This window comes from Staurois parvus, unplaced genomic scaffold (assembly GCF_062004578.1).
Source record: "Staurois parvus isolate SC_StPar_1 unplaced genomic scaffold, SC_StPar_1.0 ptg000335l, whole genome shotgun sequence".
Classification (NCBI taxonomy): domain Eukaryota; kingdom Metazoa; phylum Chordata; class Amphibia; order Anura; family Ranidae; genus Staurois; species Staurois parvus.
Window position 1 is genome coordinate 1,226,283 of NW_028318131.1, and position 12,168 is coordinate 1,238,450.

The 12,168-nt window shown below is 46.1% G+C and overlaps 1 protein-coding gene across 2 annotated transcripts in view; it reads left to right on the forward strand.

Annotated features, from left to right (window-relative positions):
* The first annotated feature begins 808 nt into the window (after nucleotides 1–808).
* Nucleotides 809–12,168, forward strand: part of LOC149457102 (solute carrier family 26 member 6-like) — a 72,676-nt gene continuing 61,316 nt past the window's right edge. Inside the window, exon 1 of one of the 2 annotated variants that reach the window (XM_089684073.1) lies at nucleotides 809–1,482. The gene's annotated coding sequence lies outside the window, so the exon portion shown is untranslated. Of the gene's footprint in view, nucleotides 1,483–11,519; nucleotides 11,718–12,168 lie in introns of those variants that run through there. The other variant, XM_089684074.1, reaches the window with a different exon arrangement.

Genomic DNA, 12,168 nt, shown 5'->3' on the forward strand with positions numbered 1-12,168 from the left:
CATCCACAGTACAATACCTCCCCAGGTCAGTCTGTGCCCATCCACAGTACAATACCCCCCAGGTCAGTCTGTGCCCATCCTCAGTACAATACCCCCCAGGTCAGTCTGTGCCCATCCTCAGTTTCAATTTCCCCCCAGATCAGTCTGTGCCCATCTCCAGTACAATACCCCCCAGGTCAGTCTGTGCCCATCCCCAGTACAACTGGTCCCCCAACTCAGTCTGTGCCTGTCCCCAGTACAATTTCCCCCCAGATCAGTCTGTGCCCATCCCCAGTACGATACCTCCGAGGTCAGTCTGTGCCCATCCCCAGTACAACTGCTCCCCACCCCCCAGGTCAGTTTGTGCCCATCCTCAGTACAATTTCCCCCCAGATCAGTCTGTGCCCATCCCCAGTACAATACCCCCCAGATCAGTCTGTGCCCATCCCCAGTACAATACCCCCCAGGTCAGTCTGTGCCCATCCCCAGTACAATACCCCCCAGGTCAGTCTGTGCCCATCCCCAGTACAATACCTCCCCAGGTCAGTCTGTGCCCATCCCCAGTACAATACCTCCCCAGGTCAGTCTGTGCCCATCCCCAGTACAATACCTCCCCAGGTCAGTCTGTGCCCATCCCCAGTACAATACCTCCCCAGGTCAGTCTGTGCCCATCCCCAGTACAATACCTCCCCAGGTCAGTCTGTGCCCATCCTCAGTACAATACCCCCCCAGGTCAGTCTGTGCCCATCCCCAGTACAATACCCCCCAGGTCAGTCTTTGTCCATCCCCAGTACAAACCTCCCTCCAGGTCAGTCTGTTCCCATCCCCAATACAACAGTTCCTCCCCCAGATCAGTCTTTGCCCATCTCCAGTACAACCCCCAGGCTTCACCCACTACAACCTACCTGCGGAAAGCTACAGGAGGAGGCGGAGACAAGACCAGTCACCCTGCACAAGGAGAGAGTAGCAGTGAGCGGTCTGTACTACAGGAAGGCCAAGCTTCACGTTGGATTACTGCACAGATCTGGAAGAAATACACACCAGGATTCAAGGAAGGATACACATACCGAATGTAATGATATTTGTTTATCCCGGAGTTCTTCTTTAATATACAACACCACGTAGTAGACCACAGGGACAGGTGCAGCCGGCTTCCAGCAGAGAAGATATTACATACATCCTACTGGATCATATAATAGAATATGATGGCATGATATCCATGAGATCATAGTAACAAGTGACGATTTGCATGGTATGGCTGATGCTGCAGAATGGAGCGAGGAGGGGGGAAGAAGCATGATGGTGCAATGTAATCAAAGGGGGGGGGGGCTTGTGATCTCCTCGTGATGAATGGCCATTGTATGTTCTGGTTCATCAGAAATACAGAACACAGAGAACATTGTCTCCGTCACCTCCGCTTCTGTCTGAATATGGAACAGCGGAAGGAGGATGTGAGTGAAAACGACAGAACGAGAATGGAACGGCTCTACCGCGGGATTCTGGGTAGGGATGTGCGACGCGACAATCAGAAGCCGAGCAGAGAATCTGTGTATTCTGGCAATGAATGATATAATACACACACAATGCTGAGGAATATGCAGCTGCCATTGATCACCTCGCCTTCTGAAAATGCTAGTTGACTGGCTGTCACACTGGTCCTCTGACTTAACCACTTGAGCTCCTGAGGATTTACCCCCCTTAATGACCAGGCCTCTTTTTGCTACTCAGCGCTGCACTATTCAACTGATAATTGCGCGGTCATGCCATGCTGCACCCAAACGAAATTTACGTCCTTTTTTTCACACAAATAGAGCTTTCTTTCGGTGTAATTTGATCACTTGTGCGCTTTTTATTTTTCATGCTATAAACAAAAAAAGGCCAAAAAGTTTGAAGAAAAACAATATTTTTTACTTTCTGCTATAAAAAATATATAGTAAACTCAAAAATGGTTATAAATTTTGGCAAAAATGTATTCTGCTCCATGTTTTTGGTAAAAAAAATCCCAATAAGTGTATATTGATTGCTTTGTGTGGAAGTTATAGCGTCTACAAACTATGGTATAAATACTGCAATTTACGCCATTGTTCTGCTATACAGCGCTGCGCTAGTTTAACGGACAATTGCGCGGTCATGCATTACGGTACATAAATGAAATTTACATCCTTTTTTTCCCCACAAATTGAGCTTTCTTTTGGTGGTATTTGATTGCCTGTGTGGTTTTTATTTTTTGCGCTATAAAAAAAAGGCTGACAATTTTGAGGAAAAAAAAATATATATTTTGGACTTTTTGCTATAAAACATGTCCAGTAAAAAAAAAATGCAAAAATCAAATTTAGTCATAAATTTCTGCCAAAATGCATTCTGTGACATGTCTTTGCTAAAAAAACCCTAATACATGTAAATTAATTGGTTTACGTGAAAGTTATAGCAAATGGCGGGAAAGATACTGGGATTTTTAATTTTTATTTATACTAATAATGGCGCCGATCAGCGACATATAGCGGCAATCAGCGACATATGGCGGCGACCAGCGACTTATGGCGGGACTGCGGCGGACATTTTGACACTGGGGGGGAACTGACTTGGGGTCACTGACAACCCCAGTGACACCAATACAGTGATCAGTGAAAAAAAACCACTGAAACTGTACTAATGTCACTGGGGAGGAAGGGGTTAACATTTTTAGAGTTTGCTGTGTAAGGAGAGTGTTTTACTAGGGGGCGGGGTGTGTACTGGGGGGGGGGGGGAGAGGGGGGAGCTGATCGAGGGAGAGAAACTCTTCTCAACCTTTTCAAGAACCTCAGCCCCTCTCACTCTCCAGGTTAAGTGCACAAAAAGCCCAAACACAGTAAATTACTGAAGCAGATACTTGTCAGGCATATACACTATATTGCCAAAAGTATTGGTCGGCCGGCCTTTCCCCGCACATGAACTTTAATGGCCCCCCAGTCTTAGTCCGTAGGGTTCAATATTGAGTTGGCCCCGCCCTTTGCAGATATAACAGCTTCAACTCTTCTGGGAAGGCCGTCCACAAGGTTTAGGAGGGTGTCTATGGGAAGGTTGGACCATTCTTCCAGAAGCACATTTGTCAGGTCAGGCACTGATGTCGGGGGAGGAGGCCTGGCTCACAGTCTCCGCTCTAATTCATCCCAAAGGTGTTCTATGGGGTTGAGGTCAGGACTCTGTGCAGGACAGTCAAGTTCCTCCACCCCAAACTGGCACCTCCATGTCTTTATGGACCTTGCTTTGTGCACTGGTGTGCAGTCATGTTGGAACAGGAAGGGGCTATCCCCAAACTCTTCCCACAAACTTGGGAGCATGAAATTGTCCAAAATGTCTTGGTATGCTGACACCTTAAGAGTTCGCTTCACTGGAACTAGGGGGCCAAGCCCAACCCCTGAAAAACAACCCCACACCATAATCCCTCCTCCACCAAACTTTACACTTGGCACAATGCAGTCAGGCAAGTACCGTTCTCCTGGCAACCACCAAACCCAGACAAGTCCATCAGATTGCCAGACAGAGAAGCGTGATTGGTCACTCCAGAAAACACGTCTCCACTGCTATAGAGTCCAGTGGCGGTGTGCTTTACACCACGGCATCCAACGCTTTGCATTGCACTTGTTGATGTAAGGCTTGGATGCAGCTGCTCGGCCATGGAAACCCATTCCATGAAGCTCTCTACGCACTGTTGTTGGGCTCATCTGAAGGCCACATGGAGTTTGGAGGTCTTTAGCTATTGACTCTGCAGACAGTAGGTGACTTCTGCGCACTGTGCGCTTCAGCATGCGCTGACCCTGCTCTGTCATGTTACGTGGCCTACCACTTGGTGGCTGTGTTGCTGTTGTTCCCGGTTGCTTCCACTTTGTTATAATCCCATTAACAGTTGAGCGTGGAATATTTAGTAGCCAGGAAATGTCACGGATGGACTTATTGCACAGGTGGCCACCTATCACGGGACCACGCTTGGAGTCACTGAGCTCCTGAGAGCGACCCATTCTTTCACCAATGTGTGTAGAAGCAGTCTGCATGCCTAGGGGCTTGATTGTATACACCTGTGTCCATGGAGGTGATTGGAACACCTGAATCACATGATTTGGGGGGCTGGCCCAATACATTGGGCAATATAGGGTAGCATTGCTACATCAAGAAATAGGCACCAAAGCAATTAGCAGAGATAAATGTATTATACTGTCAATAAGGTTAATGACCAGATAAGCAGAAAATAAAATAACAATGGAGGTGACACAGTTCAGCATGCAAAGTGACTAACAGTAGGGGGTTCGGCATAAGGTGACAATTACCACCCAGACCAGTATAAACAGTAGCAACACCACCTAAAGTGCAGCAGTGAGCAGAACTGAAACTTGATCTATCAAATGTATAAACTACAATATACTGCCAGAATGCATTGATGGTGGCTATGCTGAGCCTAGCATGACTGGGCGTACACTGTCAGTATTTAATGTGGTAAGAACGGTAAAGAGAATGAAGGGGATTGGCAAGATGGTTTTACAGGAAGGGCAGTCCTTGGGTTGTGCCGGTTATCGCTGGGGCCCTTTTAGAAGCATTGGTGCACTTAATAATGGTCTTATTGAACTTGCACGCAGTAGGTGCCGTGCAGTTCTGGCACAGGGTGATGTAGATGGGGACCAGAGGTGGTGACAGTTGGGTGTAGCTGTGACACAGAGTTGGTATAGGTGCAGTATGGAATTGGTACAGGTGCGGTATGGATCTGGTGCACTAGGTATCCTGATTTTAGTGGATCAGTCCTGCTAACAGTTTCAAAGACAGGCAGACAGCCCTGTCACCAATTCACAAGAGATTGCAGCAAACACCCGCTGTGGAAGGGGTCCCCTCGGTCTCTTCCTGAAACCTCTTTAGTTCAGCAGTATGAAGTGGAGATTGGATGAAAGCTCTGGTCTTTCTGCAGCAATGGTGCAAAGGCAGCGATGTGGGTGATCCTGTCCTGCCTACGGTATCTCTGCTCCCCACCTTGGGCTCATGTCTCGCTGGCTTGACCCTGACCTGTCCTGCGGACAGATGAGTACACTGGTAGGTGTGTTTGCATCAACTGCCCTGGTGCCAAGAGAGGGGGATTTCCTGCGCAGCTCAATAAATACCCCTCTCATGCTCCTCCTACTGCGCAGAGACTATTGGGGCTTCTAGTACAAAGAGTCTATCACCCATTACATGGCTGCCGTCTCGGAATACAGTTCCCATGGTTCCACTGCTCTGCAATGAAGTCTATGAGCTTGCTTGACTTTAGCTCTCCCCCTGCTGACTGGAGGAGGATGGTGCACCATAATAAAATTAATAGCGCACTAGAGGGAGAGAAGCGAATAAAGAGCAATTGGGGAGATTTACTAAAACTGGAGCACTGACATTAGTTGTCAGAATCCGGTGCAGCTGCGCATAGTAGCCAATCAGCTTCTACTTTCAGCTTGTTCTGTTAAGATTTGACAATAAAACCTGAAAGCTGATTGGTTTCTTTGCACAGCTGCCCCAGATTTTTCATGTTCCAGCTTTAGTAAATCTCCTCCAATGTTTCCTTCTGTGCATTGCTGTAGCCCAGCACCTGGCTGCGCTCCCAAGCCTCTCCTTTTCCCTCTCACTTCCAATTGTTTGGGGTGAACAGCACATGTTAGCTGCCATCATGTGCACTACTCTAGTGGTGTATTTATTCCTTGTGCTGTCCTAAGCAACACTAGAATCGGGTGCCAGTCTGGTATGATGTAAATGAGGGAGGGGGGGGGCTCTGATGTAAAAAAATTTTTTTTCTTGGATCATGTTTATTTGTTCATTTCAATTTTGTCCATTCAGTGAAAAAACTATTTTTTTGGTCTGCAAATAATTGTAAAATATACAATGTGGCCCTCAGACTGAAAAGCTTGGAGATCCTTGCTATAGAAGGTTACTAGGGCACTGGTTCTGCTGACATCACATCCAAGATGGCGGCACCCAACCGCAGTCTCAGGGCTTTTGGACGTCTAAAGGGCTCATGTACATTGCAGCTGATAAACTGACGTTTATGAGCTGTTCAGCGTTTTTTTCAGCAGCCCCTGAACTCTCCCTAATGTTTTCCTATATGTCCATGTACATATCTTCGTTTACAGTCGTTTACAGGCAGTTGAGTTTACAGTCGTTTTTTTGAACGTCGATTTTATCAGTGTTTCAAACACAAAATGCTTGTAAATGCGGCAAATTGCATTTATAAGCGTTTCCGTCTGAAATTTTTTTTTAACTCTTCCAGTTCCCGATGCTGTCCAGAGCCTGCAAAGAGTTTTCAAGGTACTCAAATGGACTAAACACTGAACACAGGATGTTCCTACCAAGCTTGTCACACATTGTAATGACCAATTCACACCTCAGACCTCTCCCACCCTTGGAAACAAAAGATATGTTAATGACCATTCACACCTCAAATTCCTCATGAAGACCCCCTGTCAGGTGGCCTTAATGACTCCCTTCACCAGACACCTTTCCCACCCTTGGAAACAAAAGAAATGTTAATGAGCAACTCACACCTAAGCTAATCTCAACACATACTGCTGTCTCTGCTTCTACTCTCTGTATTTCTCTGAAACAGTTTGAAATAGTTAATAATTTACCACTTTTCAGTGCATTCTGGGCATTTGGGAGGTTCTCCTGTGCTTATCTTTAAACGCACATAAACGCGTTGTGCAAACAGACGTTTTTTAAACTATGTTTTCCAGCAGTCATTTTCATCGTTCTGAAGTGTCCCGTGTACATGGGGCTTTATCAATGTGGAGGTTTTTATAGGTCAATAACTGGCATAAAATGTATTACATGCACATACACTGCTCAGCCATAACTTTTTGACCTCCCACCTAATATTGAGGAGGTCCCCCACTGGCCGCCAAAAACATCCCTGACCTGTCAAAGCATAGACTTCACTAGACCTCAGAAGGAATGCTGTGGTATCTGGCACCAAGCCGTCAGCAGCACATCCTTGAAGTGCTGTAAACTGAAAGGTGGGGCCTCCATGGTTTTTTCAGCAAATCCCAGAGATGTTCAATTGGATTAACCTCTTGCCGTCCGCCTGCTGTTTATAAACGGCAGGGCGGTGGCAGTCCAAGGTTGGGTTGCCGTTCCTAAACGGCACCCGCCTTTTCTAGCTGTGCACGCTCCCTAGGAGCACGCACCACCGCGATCCGGTGTCCGCTGTGTCCTCCGGACACAGTGAAACACCGATCGTCGGACGGGACCTCTGTACGAGGTCCCGGTCATGTAATCACTGATTGGCGAATCAGTGATCACATGCAAAGTAGTAAGCAAGATGTCACTTGTGACATCATTGCTTACTACGTGTGAAATCTGTGAATGATCACAGAGGTCACATGGTACAAGGCTATTCACAACAGCCTTGTACCATGTGACAAGCTGTGACCAATCACTCAGTATTTCTCAATGACTGCAAGAATGCAGACAGAGAGAAAGAGAAATGATTGCTTTTACATCCTATATGGGTGTAAAAGCAATCAGTGTAAAAAAAAAAAAAAAAATCTTCATCACCCCCCACAAGTAGTACAGTGTCACCATGGTGACACTGTACTGCTAAGGTGACAGTATGTAAAAATAAAAAATAATATAAAAAAAAATAAAATAAAAATGTAAAAAAAAATGTTTAAAAATTATAATGTTTGGTTATAAACTAATTTGGATTTTTTTTTTTATTAAAAAAATAACGGAATAAATTTTGGCCAAGATTTAGGATGAAATATTATTTATTTGCAAAATTTTATAAAAAAAAACACTTTTTTTCAAAATTTTTGGACTTTTTCATTTACATAGTAAAAAAAATAAAAATCCCAGCGGTGAATAAATACCACCAAAATAAAGCTTTATCTGTCTCAAAAAAATGGTAAAAAATTCATATGGGTACAGTATTGCATGACCGCGCAATTGTCATTCAAAGTGTGATAGCGCTGAAAGCTGAAAATTGCCCTGGACAGGAAGGGGGTAAAAGTGTCCGGACAGGAAGTGGTTAAGATCTGAAGAATTTGGAGGCCAAGTCAACACCTCAAACTCGCTGTTGTGTTCCTCAAACCATTTTTTATGTATGACGGGGCACATTATACAGCTTTAAGAGGTCACTGCCATCAGGGAAAACTACTTCCATGACGGGGTGTACTTGGTCACCAATACTTGGGTAGGTGGTACATGTTAAGTATCAACCACAGGAATGGCAGGACCCAAGTTTTAACAGCAGAACATTGCCCAAAGCATCACACTGCCTCCGTCGGCTTGTATACTTCCCATCCTGAACCCTGGTGCCATCTCTTCCCTAGGTAAGTGATGAACACACACCTGGCCATCCACATGATGTAAAAAAAAAAACACGATTCACCAGACCACCTTCTTCCATAGCTCCGTACTCACGTTCTAAAGCTCATTGTAGGCACTTTTTGCTATGGTCACCCTGACTGGTCTGCGGCTACAAAGCCCCACACACAAACTGCGATGACAGTTTTTTTCTGCTTTCAACACATTAACTTCAGGGACAACATGTTCACTCGCTGCCTAATATATCCCACCCACTTTCAGGTGCCATTGTAATGAGATAATCAGTGTTATTGACATTAGCTGTCAGGGGGTATAAAGTTATGGCTGATCGGTGTATGATCTTATGGGAGGGTGCTGTGTGAAGAATAGTTTGGTGACAGGGTCTCTTTAAATTTTAGTGTTTTTAAAACACCCTTCATCCCAGGTTCACGCCTAAGTGTTTGCGTTTTGCAGAAACACAGTACAGTCCATTTAACATGATTTCCTATGGGACTTGTTCAAATCTCTGCGTTTTCACCCGGTGCGTTTTTTGGAAAGGGTCAGGGACTTTTTTAGACGCAAAACGTTGCGTTCTTGGTTCTATAGACTTCAATGGGAACGCTGCAGAAAAGCATGTATTGCATTCTTGCTGTGTTTTTGATGTGTTTTGCATTTAAAATCTGCCTAGCAACAAGAAAAGAAACGAAAAACACACCAAGAACGCATCAAAAATACAAAACGCAATGCAGAACAGTCTCAAACGCAACCTGCATAGGTGTGAACCTAGACTAAGACCGGGTTCATACTGATGCGGTGTGGGAAATGCTGCGAATCCCGTACATTTCATGCACTGCATTGCAATCACATAGCGTTCATGCAATCTGGTGCGGGTGTCAATGTTAAACTAATAGCACCCTGAAACAGATCGCAAAACGCAGTGAGATTGCCAGAAATGTGATTCAGGTGCGGGTAAAAGAAAGGGTCCTGCACCTTTTTGGTGCGGTTGCGATGCAATTTGAGCCATACAAAACGTATGGCTCAAATCGCACCACACAGACATCGAATTTAATTCCCATAGGAATGTGGTGCGATCCCAGAGCGAATTACATGTGGTGTCCTGCGCTGCATTAGTGTGAAGTATTTTTAAACTGTCACTACTGCAAACCCACAACAGTAAAATCAGTCTGTATATGCAGTAAAGATTGCTTGTTATACTATGGAACCGAAGGGTTAATGCTCTGCATTGTGTAAAAAGGAGGTTTGATCCTGTCTTTTCTGATCCTCCTCTTCTCCCACTGTCCCCGGTGATAGTATAGAGCCCTAGGAGGCACTGTGCACATGCTCAGTTTGGTGTGTATTGCTAGACAGGGTGCATGTGATTAGCACAGGGCCCGTTAGCACTGTCTAGACAAAGGATCAAGGGTCATGCAGCCTCATAGGACAGTCAGAGGAGAATGAAAACTCCTCCTGCAAGGTGTAACTAGTGCTTGGCCAGACACTGATGGAAGTCACAAGACTATCTGCTGATAAGAAAAGGTAGGCGCTAAAATATATCATAAGACAAAAATAGAATTATCTGTCAGTAACATAAAACAAATATTAGTCCCGGACAGAATATAAGGAATAGCGAACATATATTAGTGACAGGCCCATGAAAAGGTAGTCCCGTAGGCCAAGAATTTTCTTTTTCACCGCGTGTAAACAATAAGTGAATTTCTCATTCACCAGAAAAAATTGACCCCGGTTAAGGTGGTCAAGTAGAGCTTTGTAATCATAAATGTTGACGACCAGCAGCAAGCTCTCCTGGATCCGACTTCCTGGTCTCCTAATATGGGATATGGATCCAGGGGGTCTACACCCGGGGTGCGGGTGTTGGAGGAGCTGCTTGGAGCAATATCTTTTTCTTGAGGAGAGTCTGGAATTAGGAATCCATCCACTATCTGTGTACCCAGTCTTGTGCTCACTCAACTGGGGGCAGTCATCTTTGACCCCCTGGATCCATATCCCATATCAGGAGACCAGGAAGCCTGATCCAGACCGGATATAGTGAATGCGGGGTCCGGGGAGAGCGGATATAGTGAATGCGGGGTCCGGGGAGAGCGGATATAGTGAATGCGGGGTCCGGGGAGAGCGGATATAGTGAATGCGGGGTCCGGGGAGAGCGGATATAGTGAATGCGGGGTCCGGGGAGAGCGGATATAGTGAATGCGGGGTCCGGGGAGAGCGGATATAGTGAATGCGGGGTCCGGGGAGAGCGGATATAGTGAATGCGGGGTCCGGGGAGACCGGATATAGTGAATGCGGGGTTCGGGGAGAGCGGATATAGTGAATGCAGGGTCTGGGGAGAGCGGATATAGTGAATGCAGGGTCCGGGGAGAGCGGATATAGTGAATGCAGGGTCCGGGGAGAGCGGATATAGTGAATGCAGGGTCTGGGGAGAGCGGATATAGTGAATGCAGGGTCTGGGGAGAGCGGATATAGTGAATGCAGGGTCTGGGGAGAGCGGATATAGTGAATGCAGGGTCTGGGGAGACCGGATGTAGTGAATGCGGGGTCCGGGGAGAGCGGATGTAGTGAATGCGGGGTCTGGGGAGAGCGGATATAGTGAATGCAGGGTCCGGGGAGAGCGGATATAGTGAATGCAGGGTCCGGGGAGAGCGGATATAGTGAATGCAGGGTCCGGGGAGAGCGGATATAGTGAATGCAGGGTCCGGGGAGAGCGGATATAGTGAATGCAGGGTCCAGGGACAGCAGATATAGTGAATGCAGGGTCTGGGGAGAGCGGATATAGTGAATGCGGGGTCCGGGGAGAGCGGATATAGTGAATGCGGGGTCTGGGGAGACCGGATATAGTGAATGCGGGGTCCGGGGAGAGCGGATATAGTGAATGCAGGGTCCGGGGAGAGCGGATATAGTGAATGCAGGGTCCGGGGAGAGCGGATATAGTGAATGCAGGGTCCGGGGAGAGCGGATATAGTGAATGCAGGGTCCGGGGTCTAGTAGCACTTTAAATTTTAGAGTAATTTATAGGATGACATCACCACTGTTACCTTTGTTTCAGCAATCCGTTTGGAAGCAGCAGCCAAGATTTCCCTATTGTTGGTATTGGCTGGGGGTGGTTAGGGAAGGATTCCTTTTGGGCTCCCAGCAGTTGTAATTATTCAGCTGACTGTGATAGGTAAGGGCTTCACACACCCAGATAATTATGTCTAAGCTGAGCCAATATCCTATGTGGAAAGCCTGCTCAGGGTTGATGAGGCTATAGAGTGGGGCTTGTTATAATTTATAAATGATCCATTAGAGCACAGGGCTCAGCAAGAATACGGCTCAAAGTCCTTTAACAGACTAAAACCAGGCGAGGAAGTGTTTGTGTGACCGGCCAGGCTCCTTGCCGCCTCTGTGGGAAGTAGAGGACGCGATAAAATCTCATCACCGGGACTTGCGCTGTATAGGTAGGAAAGTGATGTGTGCATGTAAAGACTAGAATAGGTATTGCGTTTCAATATGTCACCTGATTGTACATGTCCGGGTACAAGTGATATTGCTGAAAAATCACAGAGCCCTTCAGCAAGTTAATTGTTAACTGATCCCAAGCAGGAGGAAAAAAAAAAAACAATGTTGCATATAGAACAGAAAATTTTATACCCCCCCCCCCCCTTCTGTAATTTTCCTTTCTTGGTGCATCTTCATAGCAGTATTTACTTGAGCACAACCCAGTGTATGCTGCTCTGATGCATCATAAAAGTCACTTTAGGGCCTGTTCTCACTATGGGGTTAAAAAAAAATTCATAGCATTTGCCAAGCAAATGTGCATATATGTTTGTTCTGTTTTAATGCAGTAAAAAAACTAAATGTTATTAGGCTATTTCCTGAGCTGGTTGAATGTTTTTCATTGATTTAAAA